This window comes from Miniopterus schreibersii, assembly GCF_964146895.1.
Source record: "Miniopterus schreibersii genome assembly, chromosome: 13".
Classification (NCBI taxonomy): domain Eukaryota; kingdom Metazoa; phylum Chordata; class Mammalia; order Chiroptera; family Miniopteridae; genus Miniopterus; species Miniopterus schreibersii.
Window position 1 is genome coordinate 56,526,218 of NC_138113.1, and position 15,776 is coordinate 56,541,993.

The 15,776-nt window shown below is 44.7% G+C and overlaps 1 pseudogene across 1 annotated transcript in view; it reads right to left on the reverse strand.

The window, feature by feature from the left end:
* The window catches only part of LOC308566289 (leucine carboxyl methyltransferase 1 pseudogene), a 37,611-nt pseudogene extending 23,850 nt beyond the window's left edge, over positions 1-13,761 (reverse strand). The window contains exon 1 of the transcript in view: positions 13,667-13,761. The product of the transcript in view is annotated as a leucine carboxyl methyltransferase 1 pseudogene (transcript). The remainder of the gene's footprint in view (positions 1-13,666) is intronic.
* Between the last annotated feature and the right edge of the window lie 2,015 nt (positions 13,762-15,776).

Sequence of the window (15,776 nt, forward strand, 5' to 3'; positions counted from 1 at the left end):
CCTTGAGAAATCTTGGAACCGGTGAACACCGGGGAGGAGTTGGACATGCACAGGAAGACCAGGTAATGCTACCCAGACCCTGCCATTCGTAGGCCTTCACTATATTTCATATCCCAGGGGATTGGTCATTGTTTTGCAGGTGCTTGTTTAGGGCAAACTCAGGTTTGTGGTCCAGATCCTTCTCACTGCCTGTTTTTGTAAATAAAATGTTACTGGAACACAGCCACAACTCTTTGTTTACACATTGCTATGGTGCTTTCACACGAAATGCAGAACTGAAGAGTTGCGACAGAGGCCATATGGCCTGTAAGACCTAAAATAGTTGCTAAACTTTACAGAAAAGTTTGAAATGAAGTAATAGTATAATGAAGTGCCCCCCTTTCCAAGCACATGATGGATTTGCAGGCATCTGGTCCCCCGAGTTCAGGGTAATTCATGCATTCTTAAAATGAAACTCTGTGAGTAGTGGTCTCTTAGGTGACCTCCCGAACCAGTGAGCCGGGAAAATGAGAAGAACTGTGCTTGGGGAACTTCAGGAAAATGCTGACTTTTGACAAAAGGAAGGGAATGAAGGCGTGCTAATAAAGATGGAAGGCTGGGACATGGAGGTTAGCTAGGGAAGGCCTGAGGACCCAGAACTGGAGGGAAGGTTTGTCAGGGGATTTCTACAGAGAGACCCCAAGGCACAGGAGCCACCGGGGACGGAGTTCTGTTCTGGGAGTGGAGTACTGCATAGACCAGATTTCAGCTAAAAGGAAGCCTCCCAGGCCCTGCTCATCCAGACAGGCTTGGCTCAACTCTGCCCAAGACCTACCCTCTTTCCCTTCAAGATTTCTAAAAATTCCCGGGACTTACATCTTACATTCTTTCAGTCACCTCTGACCCCAAGCTCCTCATTTAAGTGAGGCTGCCTTATCCATTGCGTATCAATCCAGATATTACCTTCAATCTCTTCCATGAGTTAGTTAGACACACACACACACACACACACACTCACACTCATGGAAAGCATTCAGGAGAGGAATATATTTTAGTATAAGTTTCTGAAGTGAGGGGGTGGGCATTGGAGAGTAGTTTCCGTAGAACAGTGTAAATCACCCTAAGTTGAATCTTGAAAATTGTCGTCTTCAAATACTCTTTGGCTACTCCAGCAATCAGAAAATTTCTTGTGGCTGCATCTCAGGGCATCCCCTGCAGCCTCAGGCTGTCTCGCTTTCCACCACCACCTTCTCTCTCTCCAACTTTCCTCTCTTCTGTTCCTGTCCTTCAGAAGCAAAAAGAAATTCCTTCCTATGTTTTATGCAGACCCACCCAGCTAGGCTCTTTGGATCTCTTTAAAGTCTCACCGCTGTCCTCTTGATGCCAATGATACTGTCGAGAAGTCTGATATATTTCTGTTCTCTGTATGTGATTTGCTTTTTCTATGTAAGTTTTAAGAATTCTCAGTCATTATCAACATTTTCCCATGTGTCTTCCTTCCGTTTGCTCTTCCCTATCCTGGCACTCCCGTTATCCGCATGCTGACCCTTTATTACTTCCTAATGTCTTCTGGGAGGATTTCTTGACCTAATCTGCTCACGAAGCCTTTTTTTTCCAGTGGAATCCACTCTGAGATTCATACCACCCACAGCGTTTTTTATGTCAGCAATTATAGTTTTCAATCATTATTTCCACTTGGTTTCTTATTTTAAATGACTGCCTGTTATTAAATAGAATTTAATATTCCATTTTTTAGAATGAAAGAAATATGAAAGACATCATAGAACGAGAGAGTTGAAAGAGTTCACAGGATGGGTAATAAAATCCTACATCTAAGCACAAGACAGTAAAATTAAAGAATCTCAAAGACAAAGAGAAAATTTATGTACTGTTTCAGCTATACTTATTTTAAGTTCTCATGTTCTATAAATTAATTTGGTAGAGTTGTTTAGTGTATTTTCTTATTTTACTCTGAAATGAGAGTGAGTAATCTGTAGATAGCAATCACCTTTATTCTTTGATGATGATGATATTGGCCGGCTGTTGTTTTAAGTTAGATGTTCTTTATCAAACCTAGGAGATAGCATTCTGTTTTTGGTTTTCTAAGAGTTTTAATTTTTTTCATTATAATTAGATATTAATTTTCAGTCATCTACTTTCTAAAACACGTAAGACCTGCATATAATAGATTATTTGTAAGTACTGCTGGTACCGATTGCTTACCACAAGCGGCTTCTAATTCACACGCTTCAGTTTACTAGGAAATAACGGTCTTGAATTCTCTTGTAGGAAACAGCCAACACTGACCTTTTTCTTTAAGCCTAATTGAGATGTGATAGCTCTCACATTCATTTCTTAAAAGCAATGCAAAGATAAGATTTCTCCGACCCTACTAACCTTAGTCTGACCTGATGTTATGAGCTTTCACATCTTTTAAGCTGGCTTCATGCTTTCCCCTCCCATCTCCCTGTTCTTCCTTCTGTGCATTTCTTCCAGGCAACTCACTCTGTTTTCAGCTCTGTCCATCTGGTCTGCGGCTAAAGGGATCGATTGGATTTTAAATTCCAGGTATTGTATTTTTCACTCCTGAAAAGTTATGCTTGGTTTTATTCAAGATTGTGCTTTTGTCATGTTTTCACACCTCCCTCGAGAAACATCAAACCTATTTACACTACATATTGGGTGTTTTAATTTAATATTTAAAGCAATGGTTTCTGAACTTGGGTGCGCATCAGAATTACCTGAGAACTTGTTAAAACACAGATTGCTGGGCCTCACCTCTGCCGTTTCGGTGGGTCTGGGGTGGACGCCGGGAATTTATGTTTCCCCAAGTTCCCAGGTGACCCTGATGCTCTTACCTTAGGGACTACATTTTGGGGAAAACTGATCTCAAGTATTGGCCGGTGGAATTTTTCTAGCCATTGTTGTCTGTCTCTCTTTCTCTGCTTGTGTTTTGACTGAGTGTTGCTTATTTTACTTGATTTTTTTTTGGGGGGGGGGAGGAAGGAAGGGAAATACTTGGGACCTGGGATAAAGGTGCATTTCTGAAGAAAAGATATGAGTTTGCTTTTGTGGGATTTCTGGGGACTCTACCAGTCCAGGACCATTCTAAATTAAATTCTTGGCTCGAGGCTTTTTGAAACCCCAGCTGAGATGAGTTCAGGCTGTACGGTCACGTTAAGAATGGGTTTAGTTATGCTACTTGACAAACCACTTTCAAGACTGGCAATGTCTTTACAGTTTTATGTGGTAGGGCCAGTGTTAATTTTAGTCTAACTACAGTGAAGGTGTAGCCCTTTGATGTCTCATAGGGTGGGGAGCAGTGTCCTCCTCAGCCCCCGCCTTGGGCCCTTTCTTCTGTGCCTGCTCTGCTGAGCTGTTGGACCCGGGGGCAGCTTCCCCAGTGCATGGCACGCCCCTGCTGAAAGCAGGTCGCGGCGCCCCGCCGCACGCTCTGCGTTCTGGGGGTTGTAACATTCTCTCCTAATCTGTCATTTACTTTGCACTTTGTCCATGGATTTTTCAACATAGAGAAGATTCAATTCTAGTAGTAAAACCTAGGAATTTTGTTCAATTTTCTTTGGCTTCTGGACTTCATGTAGAAACCCATTCTTCAATAAAGATTTTTTTGAAAATTCCGTAAAATTTTCCCTAATAGTTTTGTAAACCAGGACTGTTTCACCTGTATGCATCTCACAGGACACGGCTCTAACTTTAATTTACTCAAAATGGATATTCAGTTGTCCATACCCATATATTGAATAGTCCATTCTCTGCTTACTGATTTGAATGTCACATTTGCCGTATATTAAATGCATATATATTTCTGGATTATACTCTGGTGTAATTAACTATTTGTCTTTCCTGATATAACATACTGCTTTAACTGTAATAGTTTTTAAGGACATTTTAATGAAAAGATACATTATTCCTTCATTATTCTGTTTTCAAACCTTTCTTGACAATTCTTAATTATTGTTCCAGATGAAATTTAGACTCAATTAAGTTCTTCGAAAGTACTTGATATTCTGACTGGAAAAGTGTGATGTTTATATGTTGCTTTTGGGAGAGAGATATTTTTAAGCGCCGCGTCTTCCTACTCAGGGGTCGGTATGTTTCCCACGCAACGCTGACCTCATTTTGTGTTTCTCAGTAAATTTGCTTTGTTTCCTCTATATTTTTATATAGTTTTTCTTTCTTGTTGAATTTTTGGTTAGTTGTCATTTTTGTGAATGAGATTTTATTATTTCATTTCATTTCTAACTAGTTATGGCTAATTGGAAGCAAAGATATTAACTTGTAAATACTTTTTTTTTTAATTGAGATATAATTGACGTACATTATATTAGTTTCAGGTAGCTTTTAAAAGTTATGTCTCTTGGATTTTTCTATGAAAGAATCATATTTTATGTAAATATTGCCTCTTTTTCCACTTCCCCCCACTTTGTTTTCTAGATTTATGCCATTAATAGACTGTCCGAAGTAAGACTGACTGATCAGAGGGTGAGCGCTTGCCTCCCTGCTGCCCTTAGTCAGCATGCCTTTACATTTTCAGAACTGCTTATTAGTGATTTCTGATAAATGCTGTTTAGAATAATCAAGGACATTTTTAAATTTTATTAAACATTTTTAATACATGGATACAGAATGTTATTAACTATTTTGTATCGATTGAAAAAATAAAATCACCACCTGTTATTTAGCTTCTACTTTTGGTTTAGTAATGTAACAGTTTTAGTTTTTAACATGGACGCACCTACCAATTCAAAAATAAACCTGGAGTGGAGGCTCTGTTATGAATGCGGAGCCTGCCGGCCCTGAGGCTGGGGACAGGTCCGGAGGCTGGGGACAGGTCCTGAGGCTGGGGACAGGTCCTGAGGCTGGGGACAGGTCCGGAGGCCGGGGACAGGTCCGGAGGCTGGGGGGAGGTCCGGAGGCTGGGGGGAGGTCCAGAGGCTCCGGGACCCAGGGACGCCGGCTCTTCCTGGCAGAGGCGGCCTTTTCCTGGCCCTGCCTCCCGGGGGACGCCGGCTGGGTTCGCTACAGTGTCACCGGCTGGAAGAGGAGCCCTCCGGGCTCAGCAGGGGGAGCAGGGCCGGCGCGGGCCCAGAGCGGTCCCCGGGCCTGGAGCCCGGGCTGGGGGCGCGCGGGCGCGGGTGGGGTTGGTGCCGTCAGCCTCCCGCCGCCGGGGGTGGGTTGGGGGGGGGAGCTTTAGGAGTTCACAGTACGACAGGCCTTCGAAGTAAAACGCGATCAATATTTGCAGCGATTCCCAAGCACTTCGCACCTGCTGTCGAGTGGGCGGGAGCACCGACATCCACGTGAGAGAGCAGGGCGGGTGGTTCCAGGGCCATGGTCACAGCCGGGGCGGCTCTGGAGGCGCCAGCAGCGCAGGGGCGCGCGGACTTGCCCTGCGGAGGGCGCGCACGGCGGGGTCGCAACCCGCGGGAAGGACGCGGACACGGACGCGGACACGGACACGGACACGTCGGTGCGCTCGCAGGCCTGCGCTGCGCTGTAAAATCCACGCGGGCGGGCGTGCGCGCGCGTATGGGGGGTGGGTGGGAATAAAGGTTTCCCAAATTTAGGAAGACGGGTTAGAAACAATGGCCTGCATACCTTCTCCACAAGGAGAAGATCCCCGGGAATGCCTCTAGGTATGACTATAGCAGTTGAAACCAAGGTCTGCACCGGAAAAATAACTTATAATAATAGCCTGTGATGGGAAGCCTTGGTGACAGACACCTAACCGCAGCAGCACCGCGACGCGCCCAATTGCACGAGTCTCAGCAGCCTCTCCCCTCGGTCTGTGGCCGGCGGGGCCTGGGGGCGGCTCCCGCCCCGCGGACTCCAGGGCTGGGGAAGGCCTGGGCCTGGGCAGGCTGGGGCCCTGGCTGCCAGCGCCTCTGTTGGCACCTGCTCATGGCTTACCTGGTAACCAGCCCCGCCTCTCGTCCTGTGAATTCTGACACTGAGCCAGTTAACCTTTGATAACTTGAAAATGTACAGCTGTGCTAAGAATGACATCATGGGTATAAAGTGTATTATTTTGACATTATCTGACAGTTTGTAGCTCTGTCTCAGTTGTCAAAGTAAAAAATACCTAGTTATCACCTACCTTAACAAGCGTTTTTAACCAGAAAGTTACCTGAGTCTCAAGTCTCAATATTAATTATTTAGTTCCACCTTGCTGATGAAACTGGTAAATTCTTATATACACACCCACCCCCTTTCTGTCCCCCATGAGCTCTTACAGAAAACAGAATGATGGCTGATTGCAATTATTTTTACTAGAGATTTAAAAATTTTAAAGAAAAATAGTATGTCAACATGTCCAAAAGAATAACCTCTGGTTGACTATCAGTTGTGCAATTTTGTTATCACTGCTTAGGTTCTAATCAGCGATCAGGTTTAATAAAGCATATTTGAAATTAAAAAAAAATCTTATTTAGTTATTTTTATATCATAACAAAATTTATTGCTTAACTCCACTTGCTAATATTTTTCTTAGACTTTTGGTTATTTATTTCTATGCTATCGCTTTCTCGTGTGGAACCTGGCACGTATCTGCATAGAACTCACGTCAGCTTCGTTTGGGATTGCTGCTCGCGGTTCAGTGAAATGCGCTCCTCCTGGACCAGTTATCTAGAAAGGTGTCGAGAGCAGGTGGGGTCCTGCTCCAGCCCTGCAAGTGTTCCTGTGACAGAACCTGTGTGACTTCTGCCTGGACCAGGGACATCAACGCTGCAGTCAGTTCATAAGGCCCTTCTTCCCCTCCCACTCACCAATCCTGATCTATGTGATGGTGTGTCCAGCACCACCCTTCCTGCTTCTGGAAGCTTCCCTGCCAACTAAGGCCAAGGCCCTTCCACCAACCAGCCCCCAGGAGTTATTACCTTTGCCGTTCACAGTGTATTACTGGGGTCCAGTGGGCAAACAGAATTCCACCACTTATTTTAACAATGTGAATTTAACATAAGAACTTGATTAAACAGATACTGGAGCATAGAAAATGGAACAAAGGACCATGACTTAACCTAGAGACAGTAACTGCAGGAGGCAGCGGCCACTCCTCGTCCTGGAGGAAGAAAGGGACAGCTTGAGGTTATTTCGATCTGGAAGCTTGGCGGGGTGGGAGACAGACCTTTGAGAAGTGTCAGCCAGCGGCTACTGATGCTTCAGAGGGGATGGGATGAGATGAGGCTGATGTTCTGGGAATGCAGAAGAAACTGGAAACTGGAATCAACTGTTTCTGGAACCAACTGCCACCCCTGGAGGAACTGCGGGCCATGAACTTGTCTTCCTCCTCTTGCGGCTGGTTTCTTCCAGCGCCCCCTCCTGGCAGAATCGCGCCGGAGCATGCGATTTGCAGGGTCCCAGCAGCACGGAGCCTGAGCAGAGCAGCTGCCTTGAGGCTGAGAGGGGCTTGGTAAGCGGCTTGTGCCGCCTGAGTTCTCCCTCTGGGGCCTCCCTTCTGAGCAGGTCTGCGCTTCTGTCTCCCTTCTGAGCAGGTCTGCGCTTCTGTCTCCCTTCTGAGCAGGTCTGCGCTTCTGTCTGACCCCTTTCATTTTTGCCAGCCCTTCCTTGCATGTGGTGGTTCAAGGTTACAGATGTCTTCTCGTTTCATTGAAAGTGGATTTGGCTTCTGTTTCTTGTTCTTTTAATACCCATACCTACCTATTTTCTGAGTACCGGGAGATGATTTTTGAGGAGGGGAAAGTCAGCCGTCCCCCTTTACTCCATCATTTTAAAACTCAAAGTTATAGATGTGCTATTGGCTGTGTAATTTCCTTTAACGCTTTCTTGTCCCTCCCAGCTTTCTTTTTATCTTGGTGTAGCATTTTATTATAATTTTCTTTTTCTGGCGTCATTGAGAACATGGTTGTTTTCACCCTAATAAAGACGCCCAATTGCTACTTAAGCTTTCTTCTGATTTCTGTAGTTAGTCTTTTTTAGAAATAGATTCTAAGTTTTCAGAATGATGTTCTATGTCTCCTGATGAGCTATTGCTAGTATGTCTAGACATATATACACTTCCTCCTGGAATGAGAAAGAACCCATCCAAGAGTTGGCTTCTGCCCATTAACAAGGTGTTTAGATTTCCCTAGGCCCCAGGCACTGATCATTTTTATTTTGCTAGACTTTCATTCTCATATATATTCCAGAGTTTAGATTGAAAGTCATTGCACAGACCAATTCCAAATGTTTGGCAGCTATTAGTTAATGTCACTGGTTGGGAAGGGTAACCTGCTAGTTGGGTGGCCTTTTCTCTAGCTTCCTGCAGGGGCGCCAGAGGTTTTGACCCTTGATTGAACACCCTTTCCAGTACTAACATGGGGGCCTGTTAGAAGAGATCTATAAGAAATCTGAGATATATGAGAGTTGAGCCTAGGTCTGTGTACCAGGACTAGCTCCCATCCTCACTGTTGAGATTACTGAGTAGGGAGTCACCAGTACTGATGAAATGAAGCTGCACTGGAGAGTGACAGCCACACGTCCAACCAGCGGAAGGTTCCCATGAGTTTACACCCATGCAGCCTGACCTCCTGTGACCCATCCTGACAGGCATATGGGAACACGTGCCTGGGGTCATGAGACCTCATCTTTGCTGTTCCTGTGTGTGCTGTATTGCCCATCCTGGATCCTTTTTTGTTTGTTTAATTTAATTTTTTAAAAATTGATTTCTTAGAAAGAGAGGAAAGGAGAGGGAGAGAGAAAGAGAGAAACATTGACATGTGAGTGAAACATCGATGGGCCGCTTCCTGCACATGCCCCAACCGGGGTTCAAATCCGAAACCCGGGCATGTGCCCTGACTGGGAATCAAACCGGTGAGCTTTTGGTGCACGGGATGATGCCCAACCAACTGAGCCACGCTGACCAGGGCTGTTTAAAATTTTTACTTGGAAATAATTTTAGATTCACAGAAAGTTTCAAAAATATGTAGTTGGAGTTCTTGTGTACCCTTTACCCAGTTTCTCTCAATGGAAGCATCTTGGATAACTATAGTACAGTGTCATGCCAGGAACTTGACAGTTTGCAGGGTTTATTGGGATTTACCAGGTCTCCGTGCACTTGTGCGCTTGCGTGTGTGCACGCGCCTGTGTGTGTCTGTGTTAATATCCCAGTTGATGTCCTGTGTCGATTCATGGAACCACTGCCGCAGGCAAGATAAAGACAGTTCCAGAATGGCAAAGCTGTCTCATGCCATCTCCTCAGAGCCTCCCCTCACAATACCGCCCCCAAACCCCCGGCAACCACTAATCAATTCTCTCTCTCTCTGAGTTATTTTAAGGATGTTGTATAAATGAAATGATGTAATATGTAACATTTAAAGATTTTCTTTCTTTATTTAAAAATATATTTTTATTGACTTCAGAGAAGGGAGAGGGAGAGACAGAAACATCAATGATGAGAGAGAATCATGGATCAGTTGCCTCCTGCACGCCCCCTACTGGGGATCCAGCCCAAACCCTGACTGGGAATTGAACTGTGATCCCCTGGTTCATGGGTTACTGCTCAACCACTGAGCCACACTGGCCAGGCTTAAGATTTGATTTTATTTATTTATTTATTTATTTATTTTTATATTTTTTATATATCTTTACTGATTTCAGAGAGAGGAAAGGAGAGGGTGAGAGAGAGAGAGAAATATCAATGATGAGAGAGTCATTGATCGGCTGCCTCCTGCACGCCCCCGACTGGGGATCGAGCCCACAACCCGGGCATGTGCCCTGACCGGGAATCAAACCCCGATCGCCTGGATCCTAGGTGGATGCTCAACCACTAAGCCACGCCTGGCCGGGCAAGATTTTATTTTTACTCAGCATAATTCTCTAGACATTTATTCAAGTCGTCATGGGGATGAAATATTTATTCCTTAGTATTACTGAGTAGCACTCCATGAGGTGGACATACTGCAGGCTGGTTAGCGTCTACCCATGTAAGGCCGTCTGGGTTGTTACCAGTTGTCAGCTATCTTGAATAAAACTGCTAGAACATTTGTGTATAGGTTTTCGTGCAGACATAAATTTTTATTTCTCAGGGATAAATGCTCAGGAGTGTGATTACTTGTTGTATGGTAGTTGCAGGTTTAGTTGTATATGCAACTGACTAACTGTTTTGCAGAGCAGCTGTACCACTTTTCATTCCCACCAACAATGTATGAGTGACCCAGTTTCCCAGGTTCCTCACTGGCACTTGGTGTTAACACAATTTAAAAAAAAATTTAGCCATTCCAATAGATGTGTAATGGAATTTCATTGTAATTGTAATTTGCTTACCCCTGATGACTAATGAAATTGAACGGTTAAAATAAATTTTTTTCATGCTTTTAAAATTGCTTTGAGAGAGAGAAACACTGATGTGAGAGTGAAACATTATTCAGCCGCCTCCCATATATGCCCTGACTGGAGATCAAACCCACAACCCACAAACGTGCTTTGACTGGGAATCGAACCCCCAATCTTTCCTTGTAGGGGACCACGCTCCACCAGCTGAGCCACACCTGCCAGGGCTGAGCAGTTTTTTATGTGCTCATTTGCGGTCTGTATATCCACTTCAGTAAAATGTTTGTTCCTTATATTTCACCCATTTTCTAAAAGGACTTTTTAACGATGAGTTTCGAGACTCCTTTATAAGGAGTCCTTTAGGGGACATAAGTCTTGTCTTCTCTTGCATGTGTGGTTTTCAAATGTTTTCTCCCACAGTGTAGCTCATCTTTTCACCCTCTCCCACGGGGCAAATGTTTTTAATTTTGTTGAGGCCTAATATATTACATTTTTCTTTTGCAGATCACACTTTTGGTGTCAAGTATAAAAAGTTGACTATTTCGTCCTGTTATTTTTTTTCCTCACAGTTTTATAGTTTCACATTTTATATTTAAGTCTGTGATCCATTTGTATCTGTTTTTTAAGGTAAGCGAATTTGGCACTAAGCGAAGTCTATTGTATCTCGTAAGTTACATTATCAGTGCCGGGCCAGGACTATTACTGGAGGTGAAGCGTATTGGGTGTCACTCATATAACTAGCGCCTAGTTCTCTGACACACAGGGCTGGTGTGTGTGAACACATAGACTCCTGGGGACATTTTAGAGATTACGAAATTCAGAAATAACTTGCCATCTCTGAGCCAGCAGATTCTGTGATTCTTTTTAAATTGCAGTTTGAGTGCACCAAAAGCAAAAGTGAGTCAAAGAAAAACACCAGTGTTTCCCTTTGAATGCAATTCCAAAACAGTTTCTTGTTATGGCCCCCACTAACTCTGGCCCATCATATATATATATATATATATATATATATATATATATATGATGGAATGCTACTCAGCCATAAAAAAGGATAACATATTGCCATTTGCAACAACATGGATGGATCCTGAGAGTATCATACTAAGTGAAATAAGACAGAAGACGCTTATAATTTCACTCATATGTGGGATATATGAAAGCAATAACCTAACAAATCAAACTCATAAGCACTACAACAGCATGGTGGTTACCAGAAGGGAAGAAAACTAGACTTTGAGGGGTGAGCACACATGCAATATAAAGATGACGTATTATAGAATTATACACCTGAAACTTATATAATGTTATTAACCAGTGTTACCCCCAATACATTTAATTTAAAAAAAGAAACAACCTCCCTTCAATGGAAAGGAGAGACGAGATGGAACCATAAGAGGGCTGTATGGGGCATATCTGTCTTCCAGAAAGCACTTGTAACAGTTATCTGCTGCTGTGTAACAAACTACCCCAAACTTAGGCAATTTGACCGAGCTCACTGTGGTGCCTTTCTTGTCTGTTCCCAGCTTGGGTTTTCTAGGCTAGGCTCACTCACCTGTCTGGCGCCCCCCTGGGAAGGCTGGGACAGCTGCGATGCTAGGGCCTCTCTCCACGTCATGTTTCAGCAGGCCAGTGTAGGCTTGTCTACGTGGTGGCACAGAGGTTCCCAGCAGCAATACGAGCAGCAGCAGGGCCTCCTGACACCCGGGCTTGGAATGCACACAACCTCACCTTCACTGCATTTTATTGTTCAAAGCAGGTCACAAGCATCCTAAATTTAAGAGGTGGAGAATAGACTCCACTTCTTGACAAGTGAGGCTACAAATAATTTGTGGCTACATTTAGTAATCTACCCCAATGCCTTAATGGAGAATATGACAAGGAACAGTAAATAGGGGACCAGCAGTAGCCGAGCCAGTGATTAGGAGAAGTGACATCACTTCTTTGACCACCTACAGCCATCCTGAGTAAGTGCCCAGCTAAAGGGACAATGCAACTTTGGACCAAGGGAGTAAGAATGGAAAGATGATGCCACTTATATCAATGCCACTCACATCTTTTATTTTTGGTTCATGATATCAAATCAATAAGCCTTTTATTTCCTCGTTAGTACTGTATTCTAAGACTATTTAATTTGGGCTCAGGAGAGTTGAAATAGGCTTTATGTAAATAGCCCAAGCTGTCACCAAGGCCATTTTGCAGTGAAGTTCAGGTTCAGCTCTGATACTGTGTGCAGATGCCGTGAATCCTTCCCATGTGCCTGGCACTCGGCGTGGGCGGAGAAGGTGTACATAGCATGACTACCATCTCCCGGCTGTGTTTTTAAAATTCTTTTGTTGCCATAAATTCACTGCACTTGAGTTTAAGAAAATACTTGAGATTTTCCTGACCTTGCATTTATAGCAAGTGATTTTTTTGAAGGCAAGTTCCAAATGTGCTAAAATGGTCTTAATCCAGTTTTCATGTATACACGCGAAGGTTCAATGCAAAACAAAAGTATTGCAAACATTTCAGCCTGTTAGCCCAACTATGTAGGGCTGTTTACTTTGAAATGTTTTCAAGGTTTCAATAATATAAACATATCTGCTGAAAATGGCACATTTCTACCCATTTCCATCCACCCACTCAGAAAAGCCAGCATAGTTTTATAACTTAAAAAAGTCAGTTAACTTCCCAGACACACGCAGGGTGGAATTTTCAAGGCATTTTCCAACGTTACACCTGCACACTAGAGAACAAAATAAGCTACTTTGTGTCTCAGGAAAACAGAAAACACCAACCACTGAATACCTCTTGGCTCTCGCGCAGGGTCACTATTTAGCATGATATGTATTTAAATTACAGATGCGGACCAGCATTTAGGCACATAGCCAATCAATCCATAATCGCTGACATTAGCACTGAATAGCAGTGTAATGTGGTGTAACACGACTGTGGAAGCTCGACTCGTTCCATCGAGGCCTTGCTACTCTACAGGATATTATCTATGTTTGTTTCTCTGTAGATGACAAAATTGTGCAAATTGTTTTTTAAAAAAAAAAAAAGAAATGGCATGCTTAATTTTTTTGGGTACAACATAGTAACACCTCATAGTTATCTCAGAAGGGGGCTGTTCCAGTACCTACAGGCTTCCCCGCTGAGTTCATCGGGCATTTGAACACGTCCCTTTGTCCGTCACGGTTTCTGGGGCCTTCTGAGCTGTCATACGCTGGAGAAAGGGCAGAACGCACTCAGGGCTGCAGGCCCGTGAGCCACCTGTATTCGTTTTCCTTTCAGCAGCATTATGTTCTCTAGATGCTCAGTTCTTGCGAGTAATGAACAGAGAGCTCCTTATTGCTGTGTGTGGTTTGTAAGGTGCTGAGGTGCGAAGGGGAAAGCGCGGGCTCTGCTGTCAGGCACCGACAGTTTGGCTCGGGATTCACCCCGGCCGCTGTCCAGCTGTTTTGTACAAGCCTCCTTGGACCTCAGTGTCCGCTTCCGTGTGATCAGGACAGTCATCCCGACTGTGCAAGTGGCTGGCGAAAATCAGCAGCAAGGCATCGACATTTCTTGGTGGCGAGGAGTGTGTCAGAGGCGGCGGGCACTATTGTCACTGTGTTGCGTGGGGCTAGCACCTGCCTGCGCTGGTGTTTGCGCTTCATCTCTTGGTTACGTACTTTGAAATTTTCTTTCACAGTAGGAGACCTTTAGCTTATACATTGAAGTAGCTCCCAGTCTGTTGGGGACATTGCTCCTGACACCTGCGCGGACACCTGGGTAGCCCGGGGGCACCGAGCCCTCCTCCCGGCGGGTGTCCGGGGAGCGCTGCCTCCGAGGCAGGACATGCCTACTTTTGTGTTTCATATTAGCTCTAGCTGATGATTTTTACCCTGACTCTCCCACAGAACAGTATATGATAAAATATGACACTTTTCAAAATATTACTTTAAATGTGCTCTTAAATTGTTTTTAAGTTATTTTTAAAATCTTACTTCAAATGGTGCTCTTTGAGCTACCTCACCGAAGTGGGACCATGCAGTATTTGTCTTTCCGTGAGTGGCTTTTTTCCCACTCGCACTGTCCTCAGGTTCGTCGATATTGTCGCGTATGGCAGGGCCTCCTTCCTTTGGGGGCCGAGGAGCTCTGTGTACAGACCCCACTGTCTCGCTCACCAGCTGCTGATGGGCCTTCGGGCTGTTTCCACATCTTGCTTTTGTGAGTAGTGTTGCAGTGACGATGGGATGCTGACATCTCTCTGAGATCCCCGATTTCAACTCTTCGGGACACATACCCAGAAGTCGGATTGCAGGAACATAGAATAATTCTGTTTAATTTTTTTAGAAACCTCCATACTGTTTTCCTTGGTGGCTGCGCCAGTTTGCGTTCTCAGCAACAGTGCACCAGGGTCCCAGTTTCTTCATACCCTCACCAACACTTGTTAGCTTTTGGTTTTTCGATAAGCAGAGTAGAATGGTGGTTGCCAGGGACAGAGGGAGGGGATGGGACGCGGGATGGCGGAGTTAAAGCTTCAGTTACAGGAGATGACCAAGGTGCAGAGCCCCACTGCCCAGCACCGTGCCTGGAGCTAACAACACCCTGCTGCGCTTTTAAACATTTGTTGAGAGGATAGATCTTGTGCTAAGTGTTCTTACACCATAAAAAAGCCATGACGACATTCATTTATTTTAAATTATTTAAAATGTTAGTACATTTGTCAAAAACCCATAGAATGTACGACACCAAGAGCGGACCCTGCTGTAAGCTGTGGCCTTTGGGTGGTGATGAAGTCAGTGTGGGCTCGCCGGCTGTCACAAAGGTGCCACGTGGCCTGAGATGGTAAGAGTGGAGAGGGTGGGCATGCGTGGCCGCAAGGGGTGTGCGGGAAACCCTGTATTTTCTACTCAATTTTGTTGTGTACTTAAAACTGCTCTAAAAAATAAAGTCTATACTTTAAAAATGTTATCAGTACATCAATTCCTCGGTTCCCCCTGTGTGAGAGCACCCTGTTGGACGCTGAGTCCTCAAGGAGACCGAAGGTAGGCGACGCTGTATGTACAACCCCTCCTTGGTACCACCCCCTCTGAGCGACTGTGCCACTTTTCTGTTCTCTTTCATGGTCTGATTTGCCAAGTGCTCTCCTCCTGTCCTGTCTTAAACCCATTCTACCGGCCAGGCCAACAGTGATTTCCACTTGGCTAACTGCAATATTGATTTTTAGTGGCTGTCTTCTGGGCTGCAAGCAGTAGCATCTGTCACGGCTGCTTTGCCCACCCTCGAAACCCCTTCGCTCACTGGCTTCCAGCTCAGCACCGGTGCCTGGATTCCCCCCTTGTCTTGCCAGCTCCCCCTGGTTTCTGTGCTTCTTTACATCTGGGTGCTCAGAGCGCTCGGAGCATAGTCCTGGGGCCCCTGATGATCACCTCCCTTGATAACCTCATGCGGTTTTATGGCTTCACATCTCAAATTTAAATCTCCAGTTCTGAACTCCCCTCTGAAGTAGACTGCTAAACCCACTGCCCACTTGGCTTCTCCAC